Genomic DNA, 18,101 nt, shown 5'->3' with positions numbered 1-18,101 from the left:
TTCAGAAGATAAAGAAGCGGTATGGTGATGCTAACTATGGCGTCATCCCCGCTCACCATCTTGGTGGAGTCCTCAAAGTTTTGGAGGATGGTACATATGTCTGACATCCATGTCTACTCCTGAGGTCTTATGTGTGGAGTCTGAACTGAATACCGATGGCCTTGTTGATGCCGGTACTCAACAACTGCCCTCTTCTGCTCACAAATCCTTATGAACATCTGCAGTGTAGAGTTCCAACGCGTGGGGACATCACACACCAGTCTGTGAGCCGGAAGCTGCAAACACTGCTGAAACACGGGAAGGGCAGCGGAAGCTATAGCTGACTTTCTAAAATGGGCACACAGGCGGCGTACTTTAACAAGCAGATCCGGCAGCTCTGGGAAAGATTTGAGAAACTGCTGAACCACGAGGTTAAGCACATGGGCCAGGCATGGTACGTGTGTGAGCTCGCCTCGCCTCAGAGGCGCCACCAGGTTCCGGCCATTGTCACACACGACCATGCCTGGCTGTAGGCTCAGTGGTGTGAGCCACAGATCTTCCTGCTCTTTCAGAGCTGTCCACAACTCTTCAGCATTGTGCAGTGTGTCATCTAAGCATATTATCTTCAGCACAGCCTGTTGCTGCTTTGTCGAGGCAGTGAAGCAGTGCTTCCAGCTTGTGACTGATGTGGTCATTTCGGAGATGGAGGCTGAAGAGGAGGAGGAGGCTGAGGAGAATGAGGTGCAGGAGCTGTAGACTTTGGGGGCAACCCTGATTGACCTAGGGCCCGCAGTCCTTGGCGTCAGGTGGACGTGTTCCGTCCTAATGTCTGACTGGGTCCCGGCTTCCACTATTTTATCCCAGTGTGCTATCTGCGAGATGTACCGTCCCTGCCCGCAAGCACTTGTCAACGTGTCCGTGGTTAGGTGGAGTTTACCCGTAACTGCGTTGTTGAGGGCACGGCTAATGTTTTGGGACACGTGCTTGTGTAATGTGGGGACGGCACACAAAGAGAAATAGTGGCAGCTGGGGACCGAGTACCGAGGGATGGTTGCTGCCATCAGGTTGCGGAATGCTTCCGTCTCCATGAGCTGAAAAGGCAACATTTCGAGCGCAAGCAGTCATGAAATGTGAGAATTTAGTAGTGTGGCCTGTGGGGCGTTGGCTGCATATTTGTGCTTGTGTTCCAAGGACTGGGGTATGGACAACTGAACGCTGAGCAGGGACAAGGACATGGAGCTTACTGACGCTGCTACTTGAGAGTGTGCAATGACAGGTGCAGGGCAGGGGGCATCTTCGCATGCACCATGGACAGGGGATTGGCTTGCATGCGCAACCGCTGAAGAAGTAATGGTGCTACCCGCAGACACTGCTCCTGGACCCTGGGGTTCGGCCCACAAAGTCGGGTGCTTTGCTGCCATGTGCCTGATCTTGCTGGTGGTGGTCAGGCTGGGTGTTTTGCCACCCCTGCTGATGCTGGCCTGGCAGGTGGTGCAAATGGCCTTTTTGGGGTTATCTGCAGAGTCTTTAAAAAACAACCAGACTCAGGAAGACCTAACAGTTGTACAGGCAGCTTCCTTCATGTTGGTGTTATGGGGAACGGTTGCCTGCCTTCTGTCTATGGACACCACACTGCTTCTTCCTGCCTCTTGGGGTGTTCTGCCTCCCTCCCCCTGTGTGCTGCTGTCCTCACTCTGCATGTCCTCCTACCAGGTTGGGTTAGTTACTATATCATCCACCACCTCGTCTTCCACTTCAGCACCCGGGTCCTCCTCCTGACTTTCTGGCAATTGTGTCTCATCATCATCCACCTCTTGTGACACTTTCCCACCATCGCCTTCATGTGACTGTGGCTGCTCAAATATTTGGGCATCGCTACACGCGATCTCCTCTTGCCCCACTACAAGTGGACCAGGCGAGAGGCCCAAATCTATAAATGGAAAAGTGAACAGCTCTTCAAAGTGTCAAAGTGTGGGATCAGTTGTCTCTGGGTACTCGGCATGGTGGGAAGAAGGAGGATCAGGATGAGGAATATGCGGTCCAGACTCACGGCTACTGAGACTTGACCATGTGGAAGACAGGGTGGAGGTGGTGGTGGTGGCAAAGTGACTGGAAGCATTATCCGCTATCCAACCAACAACCTTTTGACACTGCTCTGGGTTCAATAGTGGTGGGCTGCGGTCCCCTAGAAATTGGGACAGGAAGGTCAGGCGAGAAGATGTGGGTGTTTGTTGTGACACAATTTCAGCTTGCAGATGGCCTTGTCCTCGGCCTCTGCATGCACCGTTACCATCGCGTCCAGTTCCCCGTCCCTTGCCACGTGCCTTGCCCATTTTAAATGCAGGACAGTAACTTCCACGCTCACTACAATTGACTGAGTTTGGAGTGAACTTATATGTGATCCGTGTGATGGAGAAAACAGAGTTTTAAATAACTGGCCTGTTGGTAAGTAGTTTGAACAGCAAACTGCTGTGAATTGCTTCACTGACACACTGAAAGAAAGTTTTAATGGAGGCCAGAAATGGCAGTATTTTCTGACAACGTATATGTGTTCCATGTGATGGAGAAAACAGAGTTTTAAATACCTGGCCTGTAGGTAAGTAGTTCGAACAGCAAACTGCTGTGAATTGCTTCACTGACACACTAAAGGAAATTTTTAATGGAGGCCAGAAATGGCAGTATTTTCTGACAACGTATATGTGATCCATTTGACGGAGAAAACAGAGTTTTCAATAGCTGGATTTCTAGCGCTGTAATATGTAAAGGACCTGGCAGTGCCAACAAGCAAATGGCGCAGAAAAACGCTGTTATCTGGATTTCTTTTTAAGCAAATATTGAGGATTAAGATCCAAAGAAAAGTATTCCAGGCCCATGAGACCTGGCCCTTTGTATAGAAATATCTAACAGCAGCAGAAGGCAGAATTGGAATGGAGCCTCTTGTGCTATATGCACTGCAGTCTGCTATATACACTGCCTGCCTATACACCCTGCCTGCTTGATATCTCTGCAGATGGATTAGTCCTCAGAAGGACTGTTTGTTAAGATGGATATGTGTAATGTACGGTTTTTCTCCCTACACTACCTAATACACAAGCAAATTTCTCCCTGACGCAGCAGCACTTCTCCCTACACAAGCAAATGGTGCAGAAAAACAGTGTTCTCTGGATTGCTTTTTAAGCAAATAATGAGGACTAAGATCCAAAGAAAAGTTTTCCTGGCCCCTGAGACCTGGGCCTTTGTATAGAAATATCTAACAGCAGCAGAAGGCAGAATTGGAAAGTAGCCTCTTGTGCTATATGAACTGCAGTCTGCTATTTACACTGCCTACCTATACCCCCTGCCTGCCTGATATCTCTGCAGATGGATTAGTCCTCAGAAGGACTATTTTTTAAGATGGATATGTGTAATGTACGTTTTTTCTCCCTACACTACCTAATACACAAGCAAATCCCTCCCTGACGCAGCAGCAGCTCTCCCTACACTATCTGATCCGGAGTGACTGTGACGAGCATGGCGGCGCCAGGTCTGATATAGACCTGATGACTCTGTGCGGCCAGCCAATCACTGTAATGCCCACTACCAACATGGCAACGACATTACAGTGCATGGCAGGCAATCCCTGCATGTTCATTGGCTCTCTAAAGAGCATCAAACATGCAGGGAGGGGACCCAAGTTCCCACTGAGCAGTAGCGAGCATGCTTGCTCATTACTAGTAAGCAGTTTATAGCATTTACTGCTTGCTCTAATGTTCAACTAAAGTTTATAAAATTATGTGCAACTGAATCCAATTAGATATGACTGTCTGATCAAAGCATATGACATTATTTAAAACAATGAAAATGATCTAGGTAACAAAGGAAGCACTGAAGAAACCTTTACAATTAACAACTCAACAAGTTAAACATCTCTAAATATTCACACTAGACACAATTTTGAATAATGCTGATTGAAAATGATCAAATCTTTTGAAATTCAAGTTCGACAGGTTAGGCAATTATTTTCAAAACAACAATAGCCGATTTAATATCACATGGACAGATCATTCATGTTTTTTTAAATTGAAAAATAGTCCAAAAATGTTCACTTTTGTCATTTGTGATCAGGTAGACTGTCCAGTGAAAAACACTGACTCAAACTGATGGTGTCTCTGTTAGAGGTTTACACATTCTAGTATGACTGAGATGGGAAATATGCAATATATTCCATAATGCCTTCCATTTCTTCCCAAATAATAACCTTTCCAGAGGAAAATGAAGCCTGTGTTTAGTATTTCTGCTGCCTGAATGGCAGGTCTCAGTGATAGTGGAGATGCTTCTGCAGCAGATAATCTTTTCAAACACAATTATTTAGCCCTTGCCAAAAAGGATATACTTTCTTCCTTTTTTGCTGAGCTGTGAGTTTTACTTAATCTCATAATCCTAAAATCACCCTAAAGTTGCTGCTGCATTCCTTGTTTTATACAGGAAAAATATATATTTTTGTACCCTGTTAGTCAGTAGAAAGAAACATATTTAGATTTGAGAGTCCTCAGTGGTTGATACCTTTTAATGGCTAACTGAAAAGATGGTAACAAATTGCAAGCTTTCGAGTCTGCTCAGGTCTCTTCATCAGGCATAGTTATGCTAGATGCATTTTGTACATTTTTGGGAAGAATAATCAAAATCTTCTCCAGGAAAACAGATGTAGTATTCTTAAACCTAATACACAATGCATTGACTGTATCAAGTGCAAAAAATATATCTTGAAACAGAAAACTGGAGCTTGATATTTGACAGAGCTCAAGCCATTGAACATGTCAAACTAGGTGTCAAGTTATAGATTTTCTGCATCAAGATTTTTTTGTCACATCATGGGGTGTGTGTGTCAAATTAAAAAAAAAATATTTCTGCAACTGCATTTAAATCCATTCTATAAAGTTGAAAATCTAAATTTGCAAGATAATATGCAAACTACAGAAAAAAAACTATTCTCACTGTTATTTTGCTTTCTTTGTGACTCTTTTTGTGTATTCGTGAACTGACAGCTTACAACAGCTTGTGATATCATGATATGAAATACATAAATGGATTCCAAGATATGTTCCTTTCCTTTCTTTTTTTCTTCTTTTGTGTGAATTTATTATACTTGTTACATTATGGCAGAGATAGCTGGAGCAACAACTGTCAGCATGGTGCTCCAATGTGTTAATTGGATGGCTGGCTTGGGTGAGAGCACAAGTCACTGATTTCACATACAAACTTTATTCTTATGTTTATATACAGTTCTGAGAAATACTAAATGTGCCCTCTGTGAATTGTAGTGTTTTAACGTATCAGTACATAATTAAAAGAAATCTGGTCCTAAGAGGGTCTAAAAGAGGACCTTTCACCAAATTCTCCATGTTGACCTGGACACACAATGTAATAGTGGCTGCTGAGTGGATTTCCTCTCTGTTGCGGAAATATTAGCAATCAAAGTATTTGGCGTCTAATAAGTTAATTTTAATTAAGTCCAAGTGGATGTTTTCACTGGAAGCGTGTACTTCTTGTAAGAGTTGCTGTCTAATAGTACCCATTTGGACTTTTTAAAAGTTGACTACTTAGGTGCCAAGTAGGTAGATTACTAATAGCCCTATAGCAGAGAGGAGAAATTAAAAAAATAATCTTCTATTCCACTCTACAGCTGCTAATACATCATGTGTCCAGTAGAACATGAAACAATTGGTGAAAGGTCTTCTTTAAATTGAGCTAAATACAACCTCATTTGAACAACAACACATGACAAATTGCACTGTCGTTATTTAATAAAAACTAGGTGAGAATGCAGAAGCAATATGTGAAAAATTAAGTACACCCCGTGAACTAACAGATTGCCAAACGACCTTTACTAGCAATGCATTGAAATAATTATTTTCTGTATGACTTTACTAGTGTATTACATTGTACTGGAGGAATTTTGAAGAACATTTTCTGACTTGCCCGCAAACAATGGCAAAATCGAGAGTTGTAGTAAATCATGTCACACACAACTGCCTATAAAGTCAGTGCACTGTATTTGCTGTCTCTACATTTTTTTTAGTATGGAGAGAAGCCGAAAAGAACTTATCTCTGCGGTTCCACAGCAGACATTGGAATTTGTTTGCCTTTGGTTTAATGCTTCTTATCTTGTTGATTTTAGATTCTTATTCACGTGTTATTGTCATGTCTGCTTAATAACTAGCAACTGCGTGCTTGAGTCCTACATCTTAACACTTTAGTCGCTTTCATGTTCAGGTTTTTTTGCCCAGCTCTAAGTATTGTGCTCAATGTTCTATTATAAATTCTGTGAAAAATAAGAGCAATAGGTCAAGTATGGGACGCATAGGTCTATTGTTATGCCATTGGCTGAAACCCTTTATTTATTGGGCTTACAACATAAACATAGCAATTGGTAACTTACTTCAATTTACTTCCCTTTTCCTATTTTATGTCTCATTGTTCACTCCAATGTAATTTTGCATTCACTTTTTGTGCATCTGTAGGTTTAGCCACTACCGTGATTAACTACTTTAAAACATCCTTTCTCTAGAGGAATGAAAATGTCATCGGTTTATTTCTTTAGTTAAATAAATAGTAAAATGCAGCTAATGTACAAGTTAGATGTCAGTCTAACAGCTTCACAGCCTTGTGTTTCATAAAAAATAATTAAACCTTCTTTCCCCCCAAAGAAATTTTCTAATTAAAAGGAAGGATAAAAGGCTTTGAGAAAGTTGCTTTACCAAGCTTATAATGAATCTTAAAGGTCTTAAAAATACATGCATTTTACAAGGTACTTACAGTTTGACAGTTTCTAATAAGAAAAATTAAGGACTATGGAATCCTAGACCAAAAAAAAGCAATCAATACAGCTCCGTAGAAGAGATTAACCAACAGCAAGACCAATTAAGTTTCTGCCCTACTTCGAGAAAGAAGCACTGAGAAATAACTTCTCATTAATGCATATGCCTGTATTGAACAAAAGAAATCTTTGATTTAATGGTTTATATGGTGAATTAGAAAGAGATAAGGATATTTTAGGAATCTTTGTACTTTTATTTTTGAACATTAGGATTTACTACATCCTAAAGAAAGATATTGAAAGAGAAAGTTAAACATATTATCTCGATAATATATTGTATTATTGAACAAAGTTCAATTCTTTTTCTTGTGTTTTCAATAGACAATTCAAATATCAGTTTAAAGGAACACTACAGGTGAAACTGGTACATTGTGTTATGCTTAGTGATGGACATTAGGGGGAAATACATGACACAGGGACAGAACACTAAACAGTGACAGAACACTAAAGAGAATGGATATGTGTAAGGCATAAAACATAGTTTAAGTGTTTTTCCAGATTGTTTTTTGACGACATTTTACCCCCTAATGTATTTATTTGCACATGGACAGTACCTGCCTAAACAGAACGGTCACATCTGAGCGAATGTCACATCAACATTTTATTTTCTATATACTGTCTGCTACATGCTAAATTTAAACTGTCCTGGCATTAGTAGAAAATATACCTCAGATTTTAGAAATTTTATGAATGCTTGAAATAAAAAAAATCCACACTTATATACTGGAAATTGCTGGCTAGCTGGAGAATATGGAATCAAAGGAAAATAGCTGAATACTATTTGTTGCATATGCAAGCTATATATTCAGGTCTAGGTCTATTTTCTACATGTGCTCCACTATGTGTGCCACTTTCTGGTTAAAGCTTCACAGTAAAGTGTGTTACATGATTGTCTGTAGCAAAGGAAGACAGATGTAGCAATCTGCGCAATATTTTGTTAATTTTCACACTTTGCCACACACATGGCATGTTGTTATGCATTTATTAAATCTTTTCATTCCCTGCAACAGGATTTCTTGACCCAGCCAAGTAAGCTTGCTGCGTATAATTTGAGAAGATGTACTTGTAGGACCCAGTCCAGCAACCTTATTAGTAATTTGAAGTCATTGATGCGAACCCTAAGAGCTACCTCCTACCTTACAGCAAATCTTCTTTTGAAGATCTGGCATGACATCTCATGTGCGTCATACCATTACAGTGATGTAGCACCGGTCCAGTTAATCAAAATAAGAGCCGTGGATGCCGAGGGGTAGGAGGCAGTTCTCAGGGCTCCCATCCAGTGGTCACAGATTAATGACTTCCTCAATGGACCAGATTCAGGGAACAGATTTTCACCATCTCTATTGCATAGTTGCACCCATAATTCTTACAGAAGTGAGTTAGTCACCTCATTGCTACTATTTGCTAGATTACCTTTTATTAAGAATTGGATCACATGTTTTTTCCACACATGGTTCCAACTGGTTAAAACTAGCTTTGGATATGAAATTTGATGAAAAACTATAAGAAACAAAACTTAAACTTAAAGAAGCACTCCCATCAAAATGTTATTCTTTTAATATATTGTAGTCATCATGTTATATGGAACTGTGCACTTACAATTGCTCATTTTGACCTTCTACCCATTTAATTATTCTTTTTTCCATTAGGTCTATGACATCATGGAATTAAAAACTTACTAGCTGAATCCTTCTAAGCTCTATGTAGAAACAGGAAGTCTCTTTTCCCTGCATGAGTCATGAGTCACTGCAAAAGCCCCTGGCAGGAGGGAGCAGCTGGGTCAGGAGTTGAAAAGGGGAATAACTCATGCAGAGAAAAGAGACTTCCAATTTTTACATAGAGCAGAGAAAAGAGAAGAATAACTGGGTAGAAAGGCAAAATGAGCAAATGTAAGAACACAGTTGTGATGAAACAGCTTCTTTCTTTAATCAGCCAGATGTCTAGATTTGTTAAGCCAAGAGAAATGCACTATTGTGTTTGTGTTGACATTAGAACTTGTGTGTGTTTCTTTGGTTGGTCAAGAAGAACAGCCCAGTATTTGCTTAACCCTGAATGTTGCCTTCTCTTGGTTCTGAAACAATGATGTTTGTTACTATGCTAATTGCATATTATACTAAAGCCAGCTAGATGTTTATTTACAAGAGCTCCCTGCTATACAAACTATGTAAATTGATTAATTGATAGACTGTTCTATGTGTTTATTGTCTGTTTGGTGGTTCAATAAAATATAGACACACTTTTTCACCATCACCCTGTGTTATCTGAGTAGTATTATGCCCACGGAAGACCCCATGTCTTCACATTTTGGTGGCAACAGTGGTATACTACTCAGCCCAGTGGATCTGGGGGAGCTGCAGGGGACTGGTGTTCACACATCGTTCAAAGGGCTCCACAACCTGAGAGGAATATAGACACACACAGCAGACCATAGGTGAGGCATACAAAGTTGGTTTCAGATGCTACCATGTCCAACCCTACCAGCCCGGCCTTGAGAGGAGGACTGGAGAGGAGAAACAGCAGCAACAAGAAATGGCAACTTCAGGAGCTGTGCCAGCTTCAACGGATTGAATACCAGGCCACCGACACTAATTGGATTTAATTCAGGAACCAGAGAATGCTGAGGACGGCGTGTTTGGATGCAATGGATTAGAGTCAGTTGTCGTCAATTACGTGTGTAGTTGATTCACAAGGAAGACATGGATGCTCTGAGGAAACTGGAAGATGCGAAGTTTTGTTCTCATGAAGGTTAGACTTGTTAAATTTGTGTCTGTGCTTAAAGACATGCTGATGGACTATCTCCAATAAGTGGAGAAGGATTATTGGGATCCTATCATGTCTGGCTAATTAAGATCGGGGAGCAATGTGACAAACAGCTTCTTATCTTAATTAGCCAGATGTCTAGATTTGTTAAGCCAAGAGAAATGTTCTATTGTGTTTGTGTTGACTTTAGAACTTGTGTGTTTCTCTGGTGGGTCAACAAGGATTTGTATAACCTGAATGTAGCCTTCTCTTGGTTCTGAAACAATGATGTTTGTTACTTTGCTAATTGCATATTATACTAAAGCCAGATAGATGTTTATTAACAAGAGCCCCCTGCTATACCAACTATGTAAATTGATAAAGGCTCAAACAATGAGACCTGAGCCCTGGGGAAAAACACCCTCCCTAACTCTTGCCCTCTGGTTGTGTACTTGAAAGAACTTGAACTATTTAAGGATCATATGACTCTGTAGCAGGCAGATTTGAAACAGTGATTTGACAGAGAGAAAATCAAAGATCAGACTCTCTTCAGACCATCAGCTTGGTAGCATAGCTTTATCCAAAGAGACACAGATTTGCATTCTACATGATTCCAGCCTAAGGTTATATGGCCCTGACTGGAAAGATATGGATAATAATAATAATAATAATAATAATTTTTATTTTTATAGTGCCAACATATTCCGCAGCACTTTACAATTTTAAGGGGGACTTACAATGGTGGCCAAAAGTATTGGCACCCCTGCAATTCTGTCAGATAATACTCAGTTTCTTCCTGAAAATGATTGCAATCACAAATTCTTTGGTATTATTATCTTCATTTAATTTGCTTGCAAGGGAAAAACACAAAAGAGAATGAAGCAAAAATGAAATCATTGATCATCTCACACAAAACTCGAAAAATGGGGCAGACAAAAGTATTGGCACCCTCTGCCTAATACTTGGTTGCACAACCTTTAGCCAAAATAACTGCGGAAGACCGCTTCCGGTAACCATCAATGAGTTTCTTACAATGCTCTGCTGGAATTGTAGACCATTCTTCTTTGGCAAACTGCTCCAGGTCCCTGATATTTGAAGGGTGCCTTCTCCAAACTGCCATTTTGAGATCTCTCCACAGGTGTTCTATGGGATTCAGGTCTGCACTCATTGCTGGCCACCTTAGAAGTCTCCAGTGCTTTCTCTCAAACCATTTTATAGTGCTTTTGGAAGTGTGTTTTGGGTCATTGTCCTGCTGGAAGACCCATGACCTCTGAGGGAGACCCAGCTTTCTCACATTGGGCCCTACATTATGCTGCAAAATTGTTTGGTAGTCTTCAGACTTCATAATGCCATGCACACGGTCAAGCAGTCCAGTGCCAGAGGCAGCAAAGCAACCCCAAAACATCAGGGAACCTCCGCCATGTTTGACTGTAGGGACCGTGTTCTTTTCTTTGAATGTCTCTTTTTTTTTCCTGTACACTCTATGTTGATGCTTTTTGCCAAAAAGCTCTACTTTTGTCTCATCTGACCAGAGAACATTCTTCCAAAACATTTTAGGCTTTCTCAGGTAAGTTTTGGCAAACTCCAGCCTGGCTTTTTTATGTCTCGGGGTAAGAAGTGGGGTCTTCCTGGGTATCCTACCATACTGTCCCTTTTCATTCAGACGCCGATGGATAGTACGGGTTGACACTGTTGTACCCTTGGACTGCAGGGCAGCTTGAACTAGTTTGGATGTTAGTTGAGGCTCTTTATCCACCATCCGCACAATCTTGCGCTGAAATCTCTCGTCAATTTTTCTTTTCCGTCCACATCTAGGGAGGTTAGACACAGTGCCATGGGCTTTAAACTTCTTGATGACACTGCGCATGGAAGACACAGGAACATTCAGGTCTTTGGAGATGGACTTGTAGCCTTGAGATTGCTGATGCTTCCTCACAATTTGGTTTCTCAAGTCCTCAGACAGTTCTTTGGTCTTCTTTCTTTTCTCCATGCTCAATGTGGTACACACAAGGACACAGGACAGAGGTTGAGTCAACTTTAATCCATGTTAACTGGCTGCAAGTGTGATTTAGTTATTGCCAACACCTGTTAGGTGCCACAGGTAAGTTACAGGTGCTGTTAATTACACGAATTAGAGAAGAATCACATGATTTTTCAAACAGTGCCAATAATTTTGTCCACCCCCTTTTTTAGGTTTTGTGTGGAATTGTATCCAATTTGGCTTTAGGACAATACTTTTTGTGTTTTTTTATTGAAGACAAATTAAATGAAGATAATAATACCAAAGAATTTGTGATTGCAATCATTTTCAGGAATAAACTGAGTATTATCTGACAGAATTGCAGGGGTGCCAATACTTTTGGCCACCACTGTATGCAGACAATACAGACGTTGCAGAATAAGCTTAACTGATATCAAAAGGAATGAAGGCCCTGCTCGAAAGCTTACATTTTATGAGGAAATAGGGGAGACACAAAAGGTAACATGTACATATGTTGAATGATACAGCCATAATACACTAAATCAGGTATGTGCCTAACACTACTTGAACTGGTTGCCAACCAGTATACGTACAGTACAGACAGAGGCTATTAACTGCATGGATGGTATGAACATGAATTTGAAGAAAATTTTTAATATGGGCCGAACTAGAACAGTTAGATAAGTGTGTTGAGACTATAAGCCAGTCTAAAGAAATGTGTTTTTAGGGCATCCTTAAAACTGTGGGTATTGGGAATTAATCAAACTGTTCTGGGTAGTGCATTCCAAAGAATTGGCGCAGAATGTGAGAAATCTTGGAGATAGGAATGGGAAGTGCGGATGATGGAGGATTTTAGTTTTAAGTCATTTGCAGAATGGAGGGCATGGGTAGGCTGGTAGACTGAGACGAGAGAGGAGATGTAGGGGGTGCTGAAGCATGGAGCTCTTTGTGGGTAAGAGTGATAAGTTTATATTGAACTCTATTGGATGGGCAACCAGTGCAATGACTGGCACAGGGAAGAGGCATTGATGTAGCAGTTGGTGAAGAATGTGAACCTGGATGCTGCGTTCAGGATGGATTGGAGAGGGGAAAGTTTAGTAAGAGGGAGACTGATTAGTAAAGAGTTGCAATAGTCCAGACGAGAATGAATAAGAGCTACAGTAAGAGTTTTTGCCGAGTCAAAGGTAAGAAAAGTTCTGATTCTTGAGATGTTTTGAGGTGTAGATGACATGAACGAGAGAGTGATTTGTTGTGAGGAGTGAAGGAAAGATCTGAATCAAATATGACCCCAAGACAGCAGGCTTGTTGCTGAGAAGTAAGGGTGGAGTCACAAATGGAAATGGCAATATTGGGCATAGGTAGGTTAGTGGAGGGAGGAAAGACGAGTAGTTCATGGATCTGGTCCATTGACCATCAGAGAGCCCATGGATACATTTTGGGAGACCAGGTTGGAATGATGAAGTCACCTGGCACATGGATATGTTGTTTGGGGTTGCCAAGTGGGACCCTCCAGTTGCCTGGAACTCATGGAGACATTCGAAGAAGCCAGATTGGGACCAGACGGTAATCTGGCCCCTTGGAAACCTGATGGACTGTCAGCTTCCTAAACTTGCCGCTACCTCCTCTCTATGGGGGCCCGCCAAAAGCGGGAGGCTAGTGGTTGAGGTAGTTGGCCCTGGAAGTTGCAAAGTTGCAGCTGTTCTATTGTTGTAACATCTTAGATATTTGCTGGGACTGTTCTATGTGTTTATTGTCTGTTTGGTGGTTAAATAAAGTATTGCCACACTGTTTTACCCTCACCCTGTGTTGACTGCGTAGTATTATGCCACGGAAGAACCCGTGTCTTCACAACAGTGCTATAAAATATGATGATTGCAATATAATAATAAGTGTATGAGTGTACTTGTTTGTTTACGTATTTTCCTTTTCTCTCCACCTTCCTTTAAGTAATTATTTTTTTCTTAAAAAGTGCCATTTTGCTGTATCATAGTGGTGGGTACATGTAATTTTCAATATAAATTTTATGTGTTAAAATATATATGATTTTGATAACATTTTTGAAAAAATACAATCTGGTTTTATTTATTAACTTTTTTTTGTACCTGAATATCATTTGTACCTCTATGCATCTCTGTAAATCTTTGCTTCTCTGTTTAATATGGTTGTAATAGCGGTCATGCATTTAATGTCTTTGGGAGAATTAACTGTTTTTTTTTAATAATTGTGGAATGAAAAGTATAAACGTTTGAAAATATAATGCTTAGAAATATGACTTTTATTCACCATGGTTAGTAGGTTCTTGGCTATGACACATTATTCAAAACAAATCTACAAATGTAGTCTATTGAAGTGAGCAAACAAAGTGTTCGCCTTTTGTAATATGCTTTTGCAGTAAATTGAATATTGATCAGCTCACTGAACCTGGCGTTACTGTTTAATTGGCGCGTTGTACGGAGGCTGTTTTCAAGCAAGTAAGAAGCACATCGGAAAAAGGTGAATGTTTCCACCACTTCACAATCAAATGCATTCCATAAAATCCACTTCATTATGTATCACACTTAAAAGCCATTTAAGTGATTCAGCAAATTTTGTGCTCATTCTTAATCCTAGTCTAAGAACTAGTAGTAAGCCTAAAAGCATGTTATCAAAGTTTCTAAAATGGCTTTTAAGTATAATACATAATAAAGAGAAATGTATCTGTTGTATCACAAAGTACTGGATTTTTTATGAACTGTATAAGGGATACAGCAGTTGATAAAAACAGGACCATTGTTCTATGTCTGCTATGTAATAATTTTTTGTAATGCTGAATATATTTGTGACATTATTATAATAACGTTTTTACAGTTTATATAAGTGTTACTAATGTGCTCTAAATTCTGAGCTCTAAATGTGGAATCCTGGTACCCATCCCATTGCTGCTGAATGAAACAGTTGTCGTGTGGCAGTAGATCTCTTGCACTGTGCCAAAATTAACTTTGGGTATTGTGAGTTAGAAAATGTATGAGTTTTTTGCTGTATAATATGAGAGCAGCATAATACATGGCAAGAGGACCTGATTCCAGGGATGTATCACTTACTGGACTGCTTGGTGTTATTTTGATAAAATCCTTATTTATCTGATGTAGATGTAGCAGAGCTAAGATTTTTTGGACTGTGCATTACCCCACCCACATCTTTGACTGGCAGCTGCCAATCAGTGGTGGTGGCGAGGTTACAGATATTAGCCTGACTGTCTGGTATAGCTGTATTGATTATTTTCTTTGTGAGAAGAAAATACTGATTTGGATAGAAACTAGAACACACATCCAAAGTACTACATCTGGGCAATAAAAAGGAAAAAAACATATACAAAATGGGAGGAATAGAGCTAAGCAACAGTACATGTGAAAAAGACTTAGGTATACTAATAGATCATAGACTGAACATGAGTCAACAGTGTGATGCAGCAGCAAAAAAGGCAAATACAATTCTGGGATGTATTAACAGAAGCATACAGTCTAGATCATGTGAAGTCATTATCAGACTTTACTCCTCTTTGGTCAGACCTCATCTGGAATACTGCTTCCAGTTTTGGGCACCACATTTGAAAAAAGACATCGACAAACTGGAGCAAGTTCAGAGAGGAGAGCGACCAGAATGGTGACCGGTCTGCAAACCATGTCCTATGAGGAACGGTTACAGGATTTGGGAATGTTTAGCTTGCAAAAAAGAAGACTGAGAGGAGACTTAATAGCTGTCTACAAATATCTCAAGGGCTGTAAAATTGAAGAAGGATCACCTTTATTCTCATTTGCACAAGGAAAGACTAGAAGCAATGGGATGAAACTGAATGGGAGGAGACACAGATTATATATTAGAAAAAACTTTTTGACAGTTAGGGTGATCAATAAGTGGAACAGGCTGCCACGAGAGGTGGTGAGTTCCCCTTCAATGGACGACTTCAAACAGAGGCTGGACAGACATCTGTCTGAGATGATTTAGTGACTCCTGCATTGAGCAGGGGGTTGGACCAGATGACCAAGGAGGTCCCCTCCAACTCTACCATTCAATGATTCTATGATCCTAGTAAGTGACACATCCCTGTAATCAGCCTCTTGTGCATTATATTGTGTGGTCTCAGATTAGAGAGCATAAACCTGCTGACAGAGTCCCTTTACTTATAATCTGCTTACACTGAACAGTGAATAATGTGCAAATTGTTCTGTATTGGGTTGCAATCTACTGGCTAATGTGTGCATATGACAATTAGGTATTCATAGGGTAGAGAAGTTGGGGAACATAAACAAGCACAAATAGGGTCTTAACCGATAAACAGAGAATGGATAGAAGACAAATTGCACCCTCACCTTGTGCAGTTGCATGTTTGCAACAATTCAATAGCATAAACCAGCTGCTGCTGGACACGGGTGATCAGACCAAAACAAATGCTGTCCAGGAATAATGTGGCTTAACCTGTGCTGCTGATGGACTCACAGGGGGGTAGGGAATCCAAGGAGACAATATGTTCATAAATAGAATTTATTGATGCGGTTTCAAAGTTGTTCCCAACCTCTTTTTCAGGACGTAACCTCATTGATACTGTAAATAAGTCTGGCAGTTATATATTCTGGCCTTTGAACAAAAAATGCCAAAGAGCGGCAAAGTACATGTCAAAGTTCAAATGCAAGTCCTGTTTAAATGAGGTCATATCAACATGATGAAATAACATTTAACACATTAAAAACATTTAAACAAATAAGTAAAATTCACGTGGATATAAATATCAGATGTTGATTTCAAGATAAAATTAGAAAAAGAACAAACAATCAATTTTATATATCAAAAAAGTGTCAGCGGGACGTGAGCTCACTATTAGTGATGGTTGAGTATGTTTCATTAACCCTTTCCGGCAATCAGTCAATCTATCATTCAATCTCTGCATGTGTCACAGCTGTCTAGCAGCCATGACACTTGTAGCTGCGGCGACAACAAAATAAATCCTGAGCACACCGAAATACACAGCAAGCACCCGAGCGTGCTCGCCGGAATGGGTTAATGAAACATACTCAATCATCACATCTCGCTATGGTTTGATAGGGAAAATTTAAATAGAGCGTTATCAGTTCAAAGTTCCACCTAATGAAAAAAAGAAAAGGGAATATAAAGTTCCCGATGTGTCCTAATCCACTGAAGATCTTTAATAGAAGAAAAAAATGTTTTAAAAAGAAATACAAAAGTAGAAACATTTAGAAAGATAAGTATGAGAAAAACCGCATAAATAAATTCTATTTATGAACACGTCATCTGCTAGAATTTCTTCCTTGAGTCCATCAGCAGCACAGGTTAAGACACATTATTCCTGGACAGCAATTAGGTATTTATAACCTCCTCAGCATAGCTACTTCTGTAAGTGTTAAGAAAATATAAAAATTTGAGAGTCCCCAGTGGTTGATACCTTTTAATGGCTAACTGAAAAGATGGTAACAGATAGCAAGCTTTCGACACTACTCTTTTCTCTTCATCAGGCATAACATAACACAAAATTTGGAGAGTCACATATTGATATACAACAGGGCACAGACATAAAGCAATAGATGGGACAAGTGACGTGAAGCAGAACTATCTATGTGGGAAGAGGAGAACCAGTTTTGGCAGTACATATATGAGCAGTTCATAGATATGGAGTGTGAAAGCTTTATTGTCCTTTGATTGAGGTCTGGTCCAGGGTTGTGATGCCCCCACATGTCTGTGGAGCACATTCGTTAGTTGATATAAAGAGGCATAAATCCATGCGACACATTCATCCCTGCTCTGAATGTGTTAAAGGTCACCATGAGTTTGTATTCTCACAATCTTCACTCAGGAAGGCTCTAAAGCTGCTTTTATTTCACAAGGAAACACAATCTCCTTATATATGAAAAGGAATAAATGTATCTTACGCTATGAGCTATATCTGCTCTGCATTGAAGAGAGAAACTATAATCTGCTACATGCTGTTGCAGAAATTTTCCTTCAATAAAGAAGTGTTATGTTTGCAAGTACACACATGTGTCGGGATGCTTTCAATTGTATAAACTCCATGGATACTTCAACACCTGCAACTAACCATCACCTCTATGGGAGTATCCTCGGGTAGTCATAGACTGATTCCTTAAAGGGAACCTGTCACGTCCTAGTAGTTATGTAAACTGCCCCCATAGCATTGTTAGTGATGCAATGTGCATCATAACAAGCTGCTTTATTGAAAATCGGTGGTAGCATAATGATGTTATAAGATTTTATATACTTTATCTACCTGCTCTTATTCCGTCTTAGAGGAGTGATTCTCACATTCAGTCATTGGCGGCACCGCGTTTAGTTAGTGCTGGCACCGCCCATGAAATTTGAATACTACTCCCGGCAAGCATGATGTTTGAGGGGCGAATGCGTGATGTTTGAAGCATTTGCACACGTCGGGCCGCTGATCCGGCACGTGCGCACTGAGACTGTGTGATTACCAGCTTCAGTGCGCATGCGCTGTCACCCATGAGTCACCGCTGCAGTGTCACTGCACATGCGGTGACC

The sequence above is a fragment of the Phyllobates terribilis genome, unplaced genomic scaffold (genome assembly GCF_046119375.1).
Source record: "Phyllobates terribilis strain yellow unplaced genomic scaffold, ASM4611937v1 Scaffold_4__5_contigs__length_816908805, whole genome shotgun sequence".
Taxonomy (NCBI): domain Eukaryota; kingdom Metazoa; phylum Chordata; class Amphibia; order Anura; family Dendrobatidae; genus Phyllobates; species Phyllobates terribilis.
This window is presented reverse-complemented; position numbering follows the sequence as displayed.